Here is a 17,344-nt window from a genome sequence, read left to right as displayed (position 1 = left end):
CGTAGGCACCAACTTTATTAGGTGGATGGCTGGTAGATGAGTGAGGACGGATTTTAGGAAACACAGAAAAAAGAAGGCGAGTCCCCCATGGGTTCCCCCATTCAGTAAACACTAACATCACTATGGCAAGTTGGTGAGCCCTGGTGCATGGATCAGCTCAACAAGGCCACGCCTTTCATACTGGGTTGGTTTTGCAGGCAGGGCCTTGTTGAGCTGATCCATGTACCAGGGCTTGTGTTTGTCTCCTAAGGCATCTGTGTGTGGCTAGGTGGGTTGTTCCCACCCCATTTAAAGGCTCTCTGTTTATTTAATTGGAAAAACTCCATTTTGTATTAAATCCCAGGAAAGCCCAGCAGTCAGAATTGTACTCCTGTAGACACACCCCTGCTTTGAAATCCCTTGTAGGGTATTATGTGAAAGCAAGATTATTTTATTTAATAGAAACAACACTAAGGCAGTAGTGAGCATGCGAGATGGATTTAGGATATTTCCTTTCCCTGGTTGACCTATTTTCCACTAGTGCACCCCCTTCCTGAGGGAACTGGCACATATGACTGATATTTGGGAAGGATAGGGAGGTGGTCTGCAGCCTTTGATTTGTGTTGTGGAAATTTGTTCAGAAATAACTATTAAAGTCATAAAGCCTTTCAATTAATCTCAGCTTTGTAGCTTTCTATTCAACAGGTCCATCCAGGAAAATGGTGAAATAAAAATTGAAAGGAAGATTGAAGAGGTTAGTCTCGTCCATATTTTGATTCTATTTTTTCTATATATTTATCTACTTTTGTTGCTTTCCTTGTACTGATGTGTTTATTGTAGCAGCTTGATGCTTATCCACGATTTTGAGACAATCTCTCAAAAATGATCCCTGCCCAGCCACAGTGGCTCAGTTGGTGGAGTGTCATCCTGTGCACTAAAAGGTTGCCAGTTCTATTCCTAGTCAGGGCACATACGTGGGTTACTGGTTCGATCCCCAGTTGGGGCACACACAGAAGGCAACTGATCAGTGATTCTCTTTCATAGCGATGTTTCTGTCTCTCCCCTTCCACTCTCTAACATGTCCTCAGGTAAGGGTTAAAAAAAAAGATCCCTTATTTATGGATTTTTTTTCCTCTCAGAGGAAGGGAGAGGGAGAGAGAGCTACAAACATCACTGATGAGAGAGAATCATTGATCGGCTGCCTCCTACAGTCCCCCTATTGGGGATCTAGCCCACAACCCAGGAATGTGTTCTGACCAGGAATCAAACTGTCACCTCCTGGTTCATAGGTCTCTGCTCAACCACTGAGCCATGTCGGCCGGGCTGCTCCCTTATTTAATAGGAGGGTTAATAATTCTTGTTATGCTACAGATACATCTTTGTGTCAGTCTTTGTCCATTTTATAAGTCTTAAAGGGAAAAGGAGTTTAAACTTTTATGTGATTTTTTTGGGTGAACCTTTCCAGAATTTCTTAGAGCAAGGGAAGTGATTACCTGTTCAAGGGATGGAGGCCAGTGCCAGCATTCACTCACGTGAGCAGATGCTATAAGGAAAAATGCCCATCTCAGATGCTCAGACTCAGGGTGTCCATAGGCACAGATGGGAAAGTCACACACCTCCCTCACTGATAGCTAGCTCCTCTGGTTGGCAGTACACCTTCTATTTTAAAGTAATTTCTTATGTTTTAGTCAAGTAAGTGTAGATATGGATAGGCCATTGTACTGTGCACCTGGGAGGGGATGAGGAGTTCCTCATTTTCATTTGAAGCCAGGTGCTGGATTCCTGGGGAAGCCCTTGTTCTGTCTAAGCTCATGGTGTTAACACACATAGATGGGGATTGCCTCATAGCCTGTGATTTCTCTGCTGGAGCTGATCCCTTGGAGATAATATGCAGAAGCAAGATGTTAAGCTTTTGTGGGCAGCCATTAGGGGTTTTTTCATTTCTGAAAAGACACCAGTGGTGGTGAGCTGCCTATTTTTTGAGCCTGAACCACCTTTAATATTGTTCATAGTAAGTTGGGAAAGTAAAAAGGTTATTTTTCTCAGAGACTTATGCATCTATGGAGAATAATTCCAAAGTGCATTTAACTCTCTTGATTTTAGAGTTGTGATTGAAGTGTTATAACTTAATTTCAGACAAGAAGCAAATTATAGGAGGAATTGAAATCTCCCATGCCTATCTGGAACATCAGAGTGAGGGGAAAGTGGTGGAGCACTGTGTTTTTGCTTCAGAACTGATACCGGTTATTTTTGTTTTAGATTGTTGAACCACTTTGAAAATAAGAGGTTTGGAAAAAAGGTATGTATACTTTTTGTTTTGCTTTAGGAAAAGGTTTATGTCTTATATGTTTATCTCAGCTGAGTAATTCCTTAGTATGATAAATATACGGCACTGTCAAGACAAGAACCTTTTTACCACAAGGTAAATTTTTACTCTAAACTTTGGATGCAGTGTTTTTTAAACCTTTTTTTCTTTTGCAATTAAGAACTATTTTATTTTAAATTATTATTTTTTATTTTTTATTACAGCTCATATACATTATTATATTAGTTTCAGATGTACACCCCAGCAATAAGACATCGCATAGCTTACCAAGTGATCATCCTGATAAATATAGCACCCATCTGACACTGTATGTAGTTATTAGAATATTATTGACTAGCCCTAGCCAGTTGGTTGCAGGCTTGATCCCCAGGGCACGGGAGGGAACCAATCGATGTGTCTCTCTCACATTAATGTTTCTCTCTCTCTCTGTCTCTCTCTCTCCCTCCCCCCTTCTACTCTCTCTGAAAAGCAATGGATAAAACAGCCTTAGGTGAGGATTAAAAATATATATATATATTATTGACTATATATGCTGTATTTTACATCCCCATGACTATTCTGTAACAGCCAATTTGTATTTCTTAATCTCTTCACCTTTTGCACCCATCTCCGAACCTCCTCCCATCTGGCAATCATCAAAATATTCTATATCTCTGAGTCTGTTTCTGTTCTGCTTGTTTGCTTATTTTGTTTTTTAGATTCAACTGTTGATAGGCATGTATTCATTGCTATTTTATTGTTCATTTTCGTAATCTTATTTCTTCTTAAAGAATACCCTTTAACACTTCATATAATCTGGTTTGGTGGTGATGACCTCCTTTAGATTTTTTTTGTCTAGGAAGCTCATTATATGTCCTTTGATTGTAAGTAATAGCTTTGCTGGGTAGAATAACCTTGGTTATAGGTCCTTGCTTTTCATCACTTTGAATATTTCTTGCCATTCCCTTTTGACCTGCAAAATTTCTGTTGAGAAATCAGCTGACATAATTATGGGAGCTCCCTTTTAGGTAACTACAGGGTAACTGCTTTTCTCCTGCTGCTTTTAAGATTCTCTGTCTTTAAACTTTGGCATTTTAATTATGATGTGTTTTGGTGTGGGGCTCTTTGGGTTCATCTTGTTTGAGACACTCTGCACTTCCTGGACTTGGATGTCTATTGCCTTCACTTTGTTAAGAAAGTTTTCTGTCATTGTTTTTACAAATAGGTTTTGATTTTTTTGCTTTCTCTTTTCTGCTTCTGGCATTCCCATGATGTGAACGTTGGTTTGCTTGAAGCTGTCCCAAGGCTCTTAAAGTATCCTCATTTTTTTTGGATTCCTTTCTCCTTTTACTGTTCTGATTGGGTGCTTTTTCCTTATATTGCAAGTCACTGATTTGCTTCATGGCTTCATTTACTGTACTGTTGATTTCCTGTAAATTATCCTTCATTTCAGTTAGTTTATCCTTCATTTCTGACTGGTCCTTTTTTGTGCTGTTGAGGTTGTCACTGAGTTCATTGAGCATCCTTATAACCAGCGTTTTGAACTCTGCATCTAGTAAATTACTTGTCACCATTTTTTTAGTTATTTTTCTGGAGTTTTGTTCTGTTGTTTCTTTTGGAACATGTTTGCCTCCTCATTTTGGCAGTGTCCCTCTGTTTGTTTCTATGTATTAGCTTGAGCTTCTATGTCTCTATCTTGGTAGAGAGGCTTATAGATGTTCTGTAAGGTCCAATGACAGAGACTAACTGATCATCCAAGCTGAGCTCATAAGGTGTGCCTTCTGTGTGGGCTGTGTACACTCTCCTCTTGTTGAGCCTGGATTGCTCTTTGCATGTCAGTGGGAGGCCTTTACGTGTGAACTGATCAGCTGCAAGGACTGGCTGCAACCACCTACCTCTGTCCTCAGACCGTGGTGGAGGATCAGCAGTACAGGGGCCCACCCACAGAGCAGTACTTACTTCAGCCAGGCTCTGGTGCCCACTTAGTCTGCCCCCTGAGCATGTCACTTACAGAGGTGGTTGAGGGGGTCCTTTAACATGGTATAAAACTGTCCACTGGGTACACCTGCTCTGTGGCCTCTCTGTAGGTGCAGGCCAAGGTCAGCCGTCACCTGTGTTCTGCCTGGGGCCATCTAGCATGAGCTACAAAATGATCTGCAGATGGCTGTGACTTGTGCTGGCCTTGGAGGTGCCCTGGTGAGTCAAACCAGTGAGCCAAGACTGGCTGCTGCTACTGCTGGGCCTGTCTCTTACCAAGAGATAGGAGGCTGATACTGCTTGTTTGAGATATTTTAGGATGATCTGAAGCATGAGCCAAGAAAGGCCATTCATATGGAAAAGCCACTGAAAACAGCTTGGGTGGGCCTGAAAGTTGGGCAGGTTGGGACCTCGGGGAATCTCCAAAGAGGTGCAAACAGTGTTAGCCATGTTGACGGCTATAGAACCTGATATAGAACCTGCCTGCCAGCTCTATGGGGGTGTTCTCAAAAAAGGAATAGTGGCCTCTCCCAGCACTTCAATCTGGGAGAAAGCTGCCCCCTCAACTCTCACCCTGATGCCAGACAACTCAGTTCATACCCATATGTCCCTGGTTCCTTTCAAGCTGCTGTCTCTCAGTGCTGTAGCTCAAGAGCTGTGAGTCTGAATTAGTCCCTTTAGAAGTAACTGCCTAGGACTCCTGAAGCATCTGGCTCACTCACCACACTTCCCACTGTTTTTTACAGCCAGAAGTTCTGGGGACTTCTCCTGGAATTGGAACCCTGGGCTGGGGGGCCTGGTGTGGGCCTGGGACCCTTTATTCTTTAGGGGGGGACCTGTGGAACTGCTATATCTCTCCCAATTTTTATTCACTGCAGGTGGGTGTCTAACCAGCCTTTTCTACATCTTCGCCCCTCCTACCAGTCTTGATGTGGCTGCTTTTTTAATTCCTTAATTGTAGGATTTCCAGTCAGTCAGATTTTAGTCTGTTGTGAATGACAGTTTTTCTATAGTTTACTTGTCAAGAACTGTTTTTCTTTTAGAAGTTGTTTTAATTGATTATTTTAGAGACAGAGAGAGGAAAGAAGAAAGAGAGGGAGAGAGAAACATTGATGTGTTATTCCACTTCTGTGTACATTCACTGGTTGATTCTTGGATGTGCCCTGACGGGGCAGCCAACCCACAATGCTCTTGCATCAGGACGATGCTCCCACCAACTGAGCCACCTGGCCAGGGCTGTCAAGAACGATTTATGATGAAAGCTATGGATTCTCTCCATCGCGGAAGATCATGGGTGTATGTATGTATGTATGTATGTGTAGATGCATGTGTGGATTTATTTAAATTTATTTTTTCAGGGGTCTTTGTGAAGCCCAACCAAAGATCCTATCTAAAAAGTTCTTCCTCTAAAGACTCTGTGAGTTTGATTCTTACAAACTATGATGATCTAAGCCAATGTCTATATAAATGTTTTTGTTTTTCCCCATTTGAGTAATACCCAAGTAGTCAGAACATTGGTAGAAGAGACGGTCTGGGTCTGTTGAAATCCTTCTTTTCTAAACCCTGTGCATTCCTAAATTCCTGCAATTTAATTACATTTAAGTGAGGTTGAGCCTGTGTCTTAACTTTTGCAAGGCGGTCAGATGGTTTCTAGCCTATATTAATTATTCTAAGAGAATTATTTCCAAAACAAGAAAATATTTTAGAGGGTATAAAACCAAGTACCATATGTTAAGTTCTATAAGAAGTTATGGTCTGTGATATCATGTTGAGCCATTTATTTGCTTTTATCACCAAAATACATCAGGAAGTTTTCAGAATTCAGTCCAGGTAATGAGTGAGGCAGTGAAGAATTGTGTCCTATGGTGGGAACTTGATTTAAATCAGATTGCAAAGAAGATTTCTCCTCACCCTTTGCGTTGGTGGTTCTGTTGCAATTTTCCTCTCTGTCTTAAACAGTTGAGCTTCAGGCACTACGACTTTTTCCTTGACTGTATTTGGAGAACTATGTTTCTGGAGTAACAGTTGGGTCTTAGAGGTTTACAAAAGAAAATTGATAACATTCATTAAAGTTTCTGTATTTTTTTTTTATAATCAAAATGTGTTTATTCATTTCCTTCTTGTCTTTAATTGGTAGCTTATATGTAGTCAGAAAAACTATTAATGTCAGCTTTTACTGGAATAAAAATTGTATTTTTAACAGATTCAGTTAGTTACAAAATACTCTTATTTGTGCTTTAAATCACTTTTGCCATGATTTGGTGCTGAAATTATGCTGCTTGTATAATTCCATGGGATGAGAGCCAGAATTTCTGCCTTCAATGACTGGCATAATTTGAGATTTTAATTGAAGCTTAAAAAAATAGAAATAACCCACTACAGGCTTTATGTTTGTCCCCCCTAAAAAAATAATCTGTCCACAAGCAATCATTTTATTTAGAGAATAATATTTATTTATCTGTGAAAAGTGAATCAATTAGATTATTTCCCTATAAGGCAATGGCTTACACACATGATATCTTTAAGTTTGAGAATTATAGAATTCTCTTTGATACTTTCTTGATATTCTTTGTAATTTAAAAAAATTGTGATAAACTTGGCACATAATATTTTATCAGTTTAGGTGCACAACTTAATAATTCAGTATTTATGTACACTACAGAGTGATCACCACAGTGAATGTAGTTAACATCTATCCCATGTGCAATTGAACCCCTGCCCCCATTACACCCAAGCCCAAACCCCCTTCCCGTCTGACACACATCAGTGCGTTCTATGTATGATTTTCGTTCTGTTTTTTTAGTTTCCACATATGAGTGAAATCACACACAGTATTTACCTTTCTCTGCTTGACTTATTTCACTTAGCATAATACCCTCAGGGCCCATTCCTGTTGTCACAGATGGTGAGATTTCACTCTTATGGCTGAGTAGTATTGCATTGTATATATGCACCACAACTTCTTTTTATATTCATCTATTGTTTTCATATCATGGCTATGGGAAATAATGCTGCAGTGAACATAGGGGTGCGTATATCTTTTAATTCGTGTTTTTCATTGTTTTAGGATAAATACCTAGAAGTGGAATTGCTTAATCACATAGTGTTTCTACTTTTAATTTTGGGAGCAGCTCCATACTATTTTCCACAGTGGCCGCTCCAGTTTACTTTTCCATCAACAGTGCACAACCATTCTCCATACCCTCCCCAACACTTATCAGTCTTTTTGAGAATAGCCATTCTGACAGGTATGGGTGAAACCTCATTGTGCCTTTGAGTTTCATTCCTCTGATGACTAGTGACATTGAGCATATTTTCATGTCCCTGCTGGCCATCTGTAGGTCTTCTCTTGAAAAATAACTATTCATTTTTATATACTCTGCAGATTTTTTAATTGGTTGGTGTGTTTTTTTACTGAGTTGTATGAATTCTTTTTATATTTTGTATTTAATCCCCTATCAGAGATATGATTTGCAAATAGCTCCCCTTTTGTTGGTATCCTTTTCATTTTATTGTTCGATTCATTTGCTGTACAGAAGCTTTTTAGTTTGAAACCCTATTTTATTTATTTTTGCTTTAGTTGCCATTGATTTTGGAGTCAGATCCCAGAAATAATTGCCAAGACCAATATTAGAGAGCTTACTGCCTATATTTTCTTCTAGGAGTTTTAAGGGTCCAGGTTTTCGTTCAAGTCTTCAGTCCATTTTGAGTTGATTTTTGTCTGTGGTGTTAGATAGTGGTCCTTTTTCCTTTTTTTTTTTTCGTTTTTACATGTTGCACTTCAGTTTTCCCAATACCATTTATTGAAAAGATTGTCTGTTTTTCATTGTATATTCTTTCCTCCTTGTCCTAAATTGATTGACCATATATTCTTGTGTTTATTTCTTGCCTCTATTGTGTTCCATTTATTTGTGTCTGTTTTTATGCCAGTGCCATACTGTTTTGATTATTATAGCGTTGTAGTATAGTTTAATTATTAGGGAGCATGATGCCTCCACCTTTGTTCTTTTTCAAGATTGCTTTGGCTACTTGTGACCTTTTGTGGATCCATAAAATTTTGGATTGTTTTATTTCTGTGATAAATGTCATTGAAATTTTGATAGAGATTACATTGACTGTAGCTTGTTTTGGGGTAATATGGCTATTTTAACACTATGAAGTCTTCCAGTCCATGCACATGGAATATCTTTCCATTTATTCGTGTCTTCAGTTTCTTTCATCATTGTGTTACAGTTTTCAGAGTACATGTCTTTCACCTCCTTGATTAAATTTATTCCTTGTTATTTTATTCTTTTATTGGCGTTGTAAATGGGCTTGTTTTCTGAGTTTCTCTTTCTGGCTACTATTCATTGTTAATGTATAAAAAAGGAAGAGATTTTTGCATTTTGAATTTGTTCCCTGCAACTTTACCAAATTTATTTATTCTAACAGTTTATAGTGGTGTTTAGGGTTTGTATTTATAAAACATGTCACCTATAAATAGTGACAGTTTACATCTTCCTTCCCTGTCTATGTGCATTTTATTTCTTTTTTGTACCCAATTGCTCTGTCTAGAACATCCAACACTATGTTGAATGAAACTGGGAAGAGTGGGCATCCTTATCCTGTTCCTTGTATTACAGAAACAGCTTTCACCCTTCCAGCATTGACTCTGATGTAGGTGTGGGCTTGCCATTTGAGGCCTTTATTATGTAGAGGTGAGTTTCAACTGTGCCCACTTTATTAAGACATTTTCTTTGTAAATGGATGTTGAATTTTATCAAATGCTTGATATCATCATGTGATTTTTGTCTTTTATTTTGTTAATGTGGTGGATCATGTTGATTAATTTGTGTGTGTGGACCCATCCTGGATTCCCTGGAATTTCCACTTCATCATGGTGAGTGATCATTTTAATGTATTGTTAAACTAATTTTGCTAATATTTTGCTGAGGATTTTTACAAATGTATTCATCAGGTATATTGGCCTGTACTTTTCTTTTTTGTGGTGTCCTTTTCAGGTTTTATAATCGGAGTAATTTAGGCCTCCTAAAATGACTTTGTAAACTTTCTATTCTCCAATTTTTTAGAAGAGCTTTAGGAACATTGGTGTTAAATCTTTTTTGAATGTTTGAGAGAGTTCATCAGTGAAGCCATCTCTTCCTAGACTTCTTATTTTTTATTTTATTTTTATTTTTTGTTAATCCTCACCTGGGGATATTTTTCCATTGATTATTAGAGAGTGGAAGGGAGGAAAGGATGGGGATGGGAGAGAGAGAGAAACATCAATATGAGGGAGACACATTGATTGGTTGCCTCCCGCATGAGCCCCCACTGGGGCCAGGGGTGGAACCTGCAACCCAGGTTAAGTGCCTTAGACTGGGACTTGAACCCGAGGCCCTTCATTGTGTGGCCCACGCTGTAACCACTGAGCCACCAGCCACAGCTGTTTCTGGACTTTTAAAAAAGTTATTAAAATGTTTTTGGGATATATTGGGGTGACATTGGTTATTAAAAATACATGTTTCAGGTGTATGATTATATAATACATTATCTGTATATTGTATTGTGTGTTCACCATCCTAGAGAGTGTCTCCTTCCAACACCATTTACCCCCCTGCACCCTATTCTACTTCCCCCTACTACACTTTCCCCCTGATATTCACAGTAATGTCTTCTTTGAGTATAAGCTCCGTTGTGTGTGTTTTTAAAATTTATGTTTTTCTTCTCATTGATATTTTTCTTAAAGATAGAGGAAAGGAGAGAGAGAAACATCAATGTGAGAGAGAAACATTGATCAGTTGCTTTCCATATGCACCTCAATCAGGAATCAAACCCCATAAATGGGCTATGTACCCTGACTGGGAGTCGAACTGGTGACCTTGTTGTGCACAGGAAAACACTCAACCAACAGAGCGACACTGGCTGGGGCTATAAGTTGTATTTTTCCCCCTTAATATCTGTACACATTTCATCCCTCTCCTCAACCCTGACAGCTTACAGTCCATTCTCTATCTATGAGTCTGTTTCTATTTTGTTTGTTAGTTTATTTTGTTCATTAGATTCCACGTGTGAGTGGAATCATATGGTAGTTGTCTTTCTCTAACTGTGTTATTTCACTTAGCATAATGCTCTCCACCTCCATCCATGCTGCTGCAAAGGGTAAGATTTCTGTCTTTTTTATGGCCAAGTCGTATTCCATTTGTAAATGTACCACAGCTTTCTTATTCACTCATCTACTGATGGGCATTTGGGCTGCTTCCAGATCTCAGCTAGTGTAAATAGCGCTTCTTTGACCTTAGGGGTGCATAAGTTCTTGGTGTTTCAGGTTTCTTTGTATATATTTTCAGAAGTGGGATCACTGGTCAAATGGCAGTTCATGTTTAATTTTTTGAGGAAACTCCACACTGTGTTTACAGTGGCTGCACCAGTCTGCATTCCAACCAGCAGAGTAGTAGGGCTCCCTTTTCTCCACATCCTTGACAGCACTTGTTGTTTGTTGATTTATTGACGGTAGCCATTCTGACAGGTGTATGGTGATACCTCATTGTAGTTTTAATTTGAGTCTTTCTGATGGTTAGTGACATTGAGCATTTTTTCATGTCTCCTGGCATCTGTTTATCCTCTTTGGAGAAGTATCTATTCAGTTCCCTTGCCCATTTTTTAACTGGATTGTTTCCTGACGTTGTGTTGTATGCGTTCTTTGTATATTTTGGAAATTAACCCGTAACCAGATGTATCATTGTAAAATATATTCTTCCGTACAGTGGGTTCCTTTTTCATTTTGTTGGTAGTATCTTTTGCTGTGTAGAAGATTTTTAGTTGGATGTAGCCCCATCTGTTTGTTTTTCCCTTTGTTTCTCTTGCCCTTGGTGATCTATCAGTGAAAATTCTACTCTAAGTGATGTCTAAGATTTGACCGTCTACATTTTCTTCTAGGATTTTTATGGTTTCATCACTTACATTTAAGTCTTTTATCCATTTTGATTTTATTCTTCTGTATGGGGTAAGTTGGTGGTCTAGTTTTATTTTTTTGCATGTGCCTGTTCAGTTTTCCTAGCACCATTTATTAAAGAGACTGTTTTTACTCCATTGTGTGCTCTTGCCTTCTTTGTCAAATATTAATTGACCATATTGGCATGGGTTGATTTCTGGGCTCTCTGTTCTGTTCCATTGGTCTATATGCCTATTTTGTGCCAGTTACCAGGCTATTTTGATGACAGTGGCTTTGTGGTATAACTTGATATCCAGTACTATGATTCCTTCCAACTTCTTCTTTCCCAAGATTGCTGTAGTTCTTTGGGGCCTTTTTAATTTCCATATAAATTTTTGAAATAATAGTTCTAGGTCTGTGATATATGTTGTTGGTATTTTAATAAGAATAGCATTAAGTCTGTAGATTGCTTTGTGTAGTATCGACATTGTAATGATGTTAGTTCTTCCAACCCATGAACATTGTATATGCATCCACTCGTTTGTATCTTTCTCTGTTTCCCTTTTCAAAGTCCTATGCTTTTCCAAGTACAGTTCTCTTAAATCCTTGATTGATTCCCAGGTATCTTTTGTTGTTGTTGTTGCAGTGGTAAATGGGATTATTTTTTAGTTTCTCTTTCTGAGAGTTCATTATTGGTGTATAAATATGCCATTGATTTCTGGATGTTAATTTTGTATTCAGCTATTTTGCCGAATTTATTTATTAAATCTAGCAGTCTTTTGGTGCAGTCTTTAGGGTTTTTTGTATAGAGTATCATGTCATCTGCGAATAATGACTGATTTTCTTCCTCCTTTCCAATTTGGATGACTTTTCTTTTTGTTTTCTGAATGCCATGACTAGGACTTCCAGTAATATGTTGAATAAGAGTCATGAAAGTGGACATTCCTGTCTTGTTCTTGATCTTAAGGGAGACACTATCTGGTTTTGCCAATTGAGTATGATGTAGGTTATAGGTATGTCATATATGACCTTTATTATGTTGAGGTGTGATCTCTCTGTTCCCACTTTGTTGAGAGTGTTTATCATAAATGGGTGCTAGATTTTGTTGAATGCTTTTTCTGCTATCTAATGATATGATATGATTTTTATCCTTTATTTTTTAAATGATTTATCGTGTTTATTGATTTGTGAATATTGTACCAGCTTTGTGTCCCTGGAATAAATCCCACTTGGTCATGTTGCATGTTCCTAATGTATTGCTGGATCCAATTTGCTAATATTTTGTTGAGGATCTTAGTATCTGTGTTCATCAAGGATATTGGCCTGTAATTTTCTTTTTTGTAGTATCTTATATGATTTTGGAATCAGGACAATGCTGGTCTTGTAAAAAGAGCTTAGGAGCCTTTTTTCTTCTTGAATATTTCAACTAGTTTCAGAAGGGTAGGTGTTAGTTCTTTTGCGGTTCCGTAAGATTTTCCTGTGAAGCTATTTGGTCCAGGACTCTTGTTTGTTGGGAGGTTTTTGATTACTGATTCTGTTTTGTTAGCAGTAATCGCTATGTCCAGATTTTCTGTTTCTTCTTGATTCAGTCTTGTAAGATTGTATCCTCCTAGGAATTTATCCATTTCTTCCAGTTTGTCCAGTTTGTTGGCATATAGTTTTTCATAATGTGTTTTTATGAAATCCTTTGTATTTCTTTGGAGTTAGTTGTTACTTCTCCTCTTTTATATCTAATTTTATTTATTTGGGTCCTCTTTTTTTCTTGATGAGTCTGGTTATAGGTGTGTCGGTCTTATCTTTTTTGAAAAAATATTTTTATTGATTTTTAGAGAGAGAGAAAAATGGAGAGGGGAAGAGAAAGAGAAACATTAATGTGAGAGCTGAATAGTGTTGGATGTTGATGAGCTGCCTTCTACACTCCCGCTAACATGGTGATTGAGTCTGCAACCCAGACATGTACTCTGACTGGTAATCAAATCTGCAACCCTTTGGTGCACAAGACGACGCCCACACTAGCTAGGGCAATCTTGTTTATCTTTTCAAAGAACCAGCCCTTGGTTTCATTGATCTTTTGTATTGTTAAACTCTATTTTCTTTTTTTCTGCTCTGATCTTTGTTATTTCTTTTCTTCTACTCACTTTGCCAGTTGTCGTTTTTCTAGTTCCTTAACATGAAAAGTTAGATTGTTTGTTTGTGATTTTTCTTGTTTCTTGAGGTACGCCTGTAATGCTATGAATTGCCCACTGCTGAGGACTGCTTTCACTGAGTCTCATAGATTTTGTGTTGTTTTATTCTAACTTTTATTGTTTCAGCATATCCTTAGATTCCTTTTTTGATCTCTTTGTTAACCCATTCATTGTTTAGTAACATGTTATTTAGTCTCCATGTCTTTGTATTTTTCAACATTTTTTTTCATTGATTTCTATGTTTTTAAACAATATATATTTTTATTGATTTCAGAGAGAAGGAGGGAGATAGAAACATCACTGATGAGAGAGTCATTGATCGGCTGCCTCCGGCACACTCCGTACTGGGAATGGATCCCACAGCCTGGGCATGTGCCCTGACCGACAATTGAACCGCGTTCTCCTAGTTCCTAGGTTGCTGCTCAACCGCTGAGACATGCTGGCCAGGCTGATTTCTACGTTATACTGTTACAGTCGGTGAAGATGCTTGGTATGATTTCAGTGTTCTTAAACTTATTGATGCTTATTTTGTGTCATAACATGTGATCTATACTAGAAAACATCCCATGAGCTCTTGGAAAGACTGTATGTTCTACTTTAGGGTGAAGTGCTCAAGAGATATCAGTAAAATCCATCTGATCTGTGGTGTCATTTAAAGCCTCCATTTCCCTGTGGATTTCCTGTCTGGGCAGAGTTAGCCATTGAAATAAGTGGGGTGTTAAAATTCCCTAGTATAATGCTGTCCTTTTATGTCCATCAGTATTTGCTTTAAATACTTAAGGTCTCCTATGTTGCCTTCATACGTGTTTACAAGGACTGTATCCTCCTGTTGGATTGCTGCCTTTATCATTATGTAATGTCCTTCTTCGTCTCTTATTATAGCCTTTGTTTTAAAGTCAGCCATGCTGGTTTGGCTCGGTTGGTTGAGTGCTGTCCAATGCACCTGGCGGTTGCCGGTTCATTCCCATTCTGGGCACATTCTGGTTGTGCGTTTGATCGTCAGTATGGGGCATGCTTGAGGCAGCCAGTTGATGTTTCTTCTCATCAATGTTTCTGTCTCTCTCTCTCCCTCTGCCTTCCTCTCTCTGAAATCAACCAAAACAAATAAAAGTAAAAATGAACTCCAGTTTGTCAGATATATCGGTATCCCAGCTTTTTTTTCTCTTTCCATTTGCATGACATATCTTTTTCTGTTCCTTTGCCTTTAGTCTATGTGTATCTTTCGTTCTCAGGTGCATCTCTTGTAGACAGCATATATATGGGTCTTGTTTTCTTATTCATTCAGCTACCCTATGTCTTTTCATTGAAGAACTTACACTATTTACATTTAAAATAATTATTGGTAGGTATGTATTTATTGCCAATTTCTTTTTTAAACTATGAGTCTTTGCGTTTTGCTTTTTTCTCATTCTCTTTCTTTGCCTTTTAACCTTTCTTGTAATACGGATTTGGTCATAACACAGCAATATTTAGGTTTCATTTGTTTTGGAAGCTCTATGTTTCTTCTATTTTATATGCTAGTTTTGCTGGGTAAAGTAGTCTTTTTGTAGGTTCTGTAGGTCCTTCCCTTTCATCACTTTGAATATACCACTCCACTCCCTTCTGGCCTGACTTGTTTCAGTTTAGAAATGAGCTAACAGTATTATGGGAGCTCCTTGGTAGGTAAGTAACTTTTATTCTCTTGCTACTTTTAAGATTCTGTCTTTGTCTTTAAGCTTGCCATTTTAATTATGATGTGGTGGTGTTGTTAGCCTCATTAGGTTCATCTTGTTGGGATTGTCTGTGCTTCCTAGACTTGTGTGTCTTTTTCTTTCACCAGAAAAGATGATTTTCAGTCATTTATTCTAATAGTTTCTCCCTTCTGTGCTCTCTGTATTTTCCTTCTGCCACCAGCATTATGTGAATGTTGTTACACTTCATGTTGTCTCTAAGAATCATTAAACTTTTTTTTTTTAAATATATCTTTATTAATTTCAGAGAGAGGAAGGGAGTGGGGGAGTGAGAGAAAAATCAATGATGAGAAAGTTGTTGATTGGCTGCCTCCTTCACGCCCCCAACTGGGGGTCAAGCCCACACCCAGGCCTGTGCCCTGACCAGGAATCGAACCTTGATCTCCTGGAACCTATGCTGATGTTCAACTGCTGAGCCACACCCGACCAGGCTAAACTAGTTTTATTTAAAAAATTTTGTTGTTGTTGTTGTTCCTCTGATTGGCTGGTTTTTCTTCTCTTTCAAATCAGTGACTTGATTGTCTGCTTCATCAACTTACTGTTTATTCCCTCCAGTGTTACGAATTAATCTGAATTTCTTCTAGTATTAGAATGGATGTGAAATTAATTATTCATTTTATATATTGTGTTCCTAATATCTGACTGGTTCTTTTTTTATGGTTTTTATGTCCTTTTTCATGTTGTTGCAGTTCCACTAAGTTTCTTAAATATCCTCATAACTATTTTTTATTACTCTATACCTGATAAATTGTTTACCTACATTTTATTTAGCTCTTTTTGGGGCGATTTTTCCTATTCTTTCATTTGTGGCATGCTTCTTTGTCTCCCATTTTGGCTGGATCTTTGTGTTTGTTTCTATATTTTAGTCTTGGGAGGGTGGTCTTACTTAGTAGGTATCCTGTGGGTCTAGTGGTGCAGTTTTCTTGATCACCTTAGCTGCTCCAGGAATGTCCCTTGTGTAGGTTATGTGAGCCCTCCTGTTGTAATTGAGTCTTGATTGCTATTGGCTCATTCATGTGTGGTGTCAGCCCTGAGTCTGGATGACTGAGGATCAGCCTTGACCACAGTTAGGACATGCTGTGCAGGTACTGATTACATGTAGCAGAATTCACCTCAGCAGGGACTATTGCCTGCAGAGATCTCCCTTTGGATTTGTCACTTGCGAAACTAATTGGATGCTGTTCTGATGTCATCTGAATCTGGCCACTGGTTGTGTTGGTTCCGGGGCCTCTTGGGATGGACTGTATTGCATGCCAATGTTAGATGCCACCTATGACGAGCCATGGACAACGTTTTGGAACAACAAATGATGTAGTTTGTTCTGGCCTCTGATTGGCCTAAATGTGTGCAGAAAGGACCAAATTTTGCACCAAGGCAAGCTTTTATCAGAACTAGGCCTGAGGGCAGGTTATCAAAAGACTTAAGGCACCCTGAGATTCACCTCCACCTGCCTCTGCCTTCGGCTGCCTATTAAGCTTTAGACATTGAAAGAGCCTCTGGTACTACTTGAGTTGCATGAGTTAGGTTCTCAGTGAGTTACCAGGTAGGGGTGAATGGTGTTCACCAGATTGATTCAGGATCAAACTTGGTTCCAGTGCTGGGTCTCAGGCCACTCAGCAAATGTCCTAGAGTATACTATACCCAGCTGCCACCTGCTGGGTGCTTACACGCCTTTGTGTTGGGGAAAGGTCTCAGAGTGATCAGGGTGAGGCCAACAGAGTTTTTCAGGCCCAAAGAGACCACGATTTGGCCATGCGAATGGAAGGCTCTGCTCCAGTTGCATTGCAAGGGAAAAATGGCCCATATGCTAGAGCCATACACTCAGCACGTCACAACTTGTGCTGGGTAGATACTGAGCTAGAAGCAGCTGTTGTGGGTTGGGAGGATGGGGCCACTGGATTTCTTATGTCTGAGAAGTGCTGATCAGGATGGGGAAGGTGAGGGGAATGGCCTGCTTGCCAGAGCCACAGAAGTCACTCTGCAAAGATCCTGTCCAGATCTAGGCAGGGCAGAGCCAGCAGGAATCTAGAAAGTGAGGCCACTAGGAGCCCATAGAGTGAGGCTTGTGGATCTCCCATGAAGGTAAGTACCAGTCAGGTTCACGGGAAAGTGGATTGAATGGCCCCTGCCTCAAACCCACAGAACTCAATCACTGACACACCCTGAGTCTGCCCAGACATCTACACCCCAGCACATGGGGTTGACTACTCAGCAGGCCACAAGCTCCTCAGAGTGGGGCAATGTGGAGTCCAGA

The 17,344-nt window shown here is 39.1% G+C and overlaps 1 long non-coding RNA gene across 2 annotated transcripts in view; it reads left to right on the top strand.

Moving 5' to 3' along the window:
• Positions 1–17,344, top strand: part of LOC308566558 — a 36,352-nt gene that overhangs the window by 14,182 nt on the left and 4,826 nt on the right. For both annotated transcript variants that reach the window (XR_014000181.1, XR_014000182.1), the window contains exons 2-6: positions 685–733; positions 2,239–2,278; positions 2,775–2,795; positions 8,884–8,958; positions 13,642–13,850. This is a non-coding gene — a long non-coding RNA (uncharacterized lncRNA). The remainder of the gene's footprint in view (positions 1–684; positions 734–2,238; positions 2,279–2,774; positions 2,796–8,883; positions 8,959–13,641; positions 13,851–17,344) is intronic.

Source organism: Miniopterus schreibersii (assembly GCF_964146895.1).
Source record: "Miniopterus schreibersii genome assembly, chromosome: 13".
NCBI lineage: Eukaryota > Metazoa > Chordata > Mammalia > Chiroptera > Miniopteridae > Miniopterus > Miniopterus schreibersii.
This window is presented reverse-complemented; position numbering and strand designations above follow the sequence as displayed.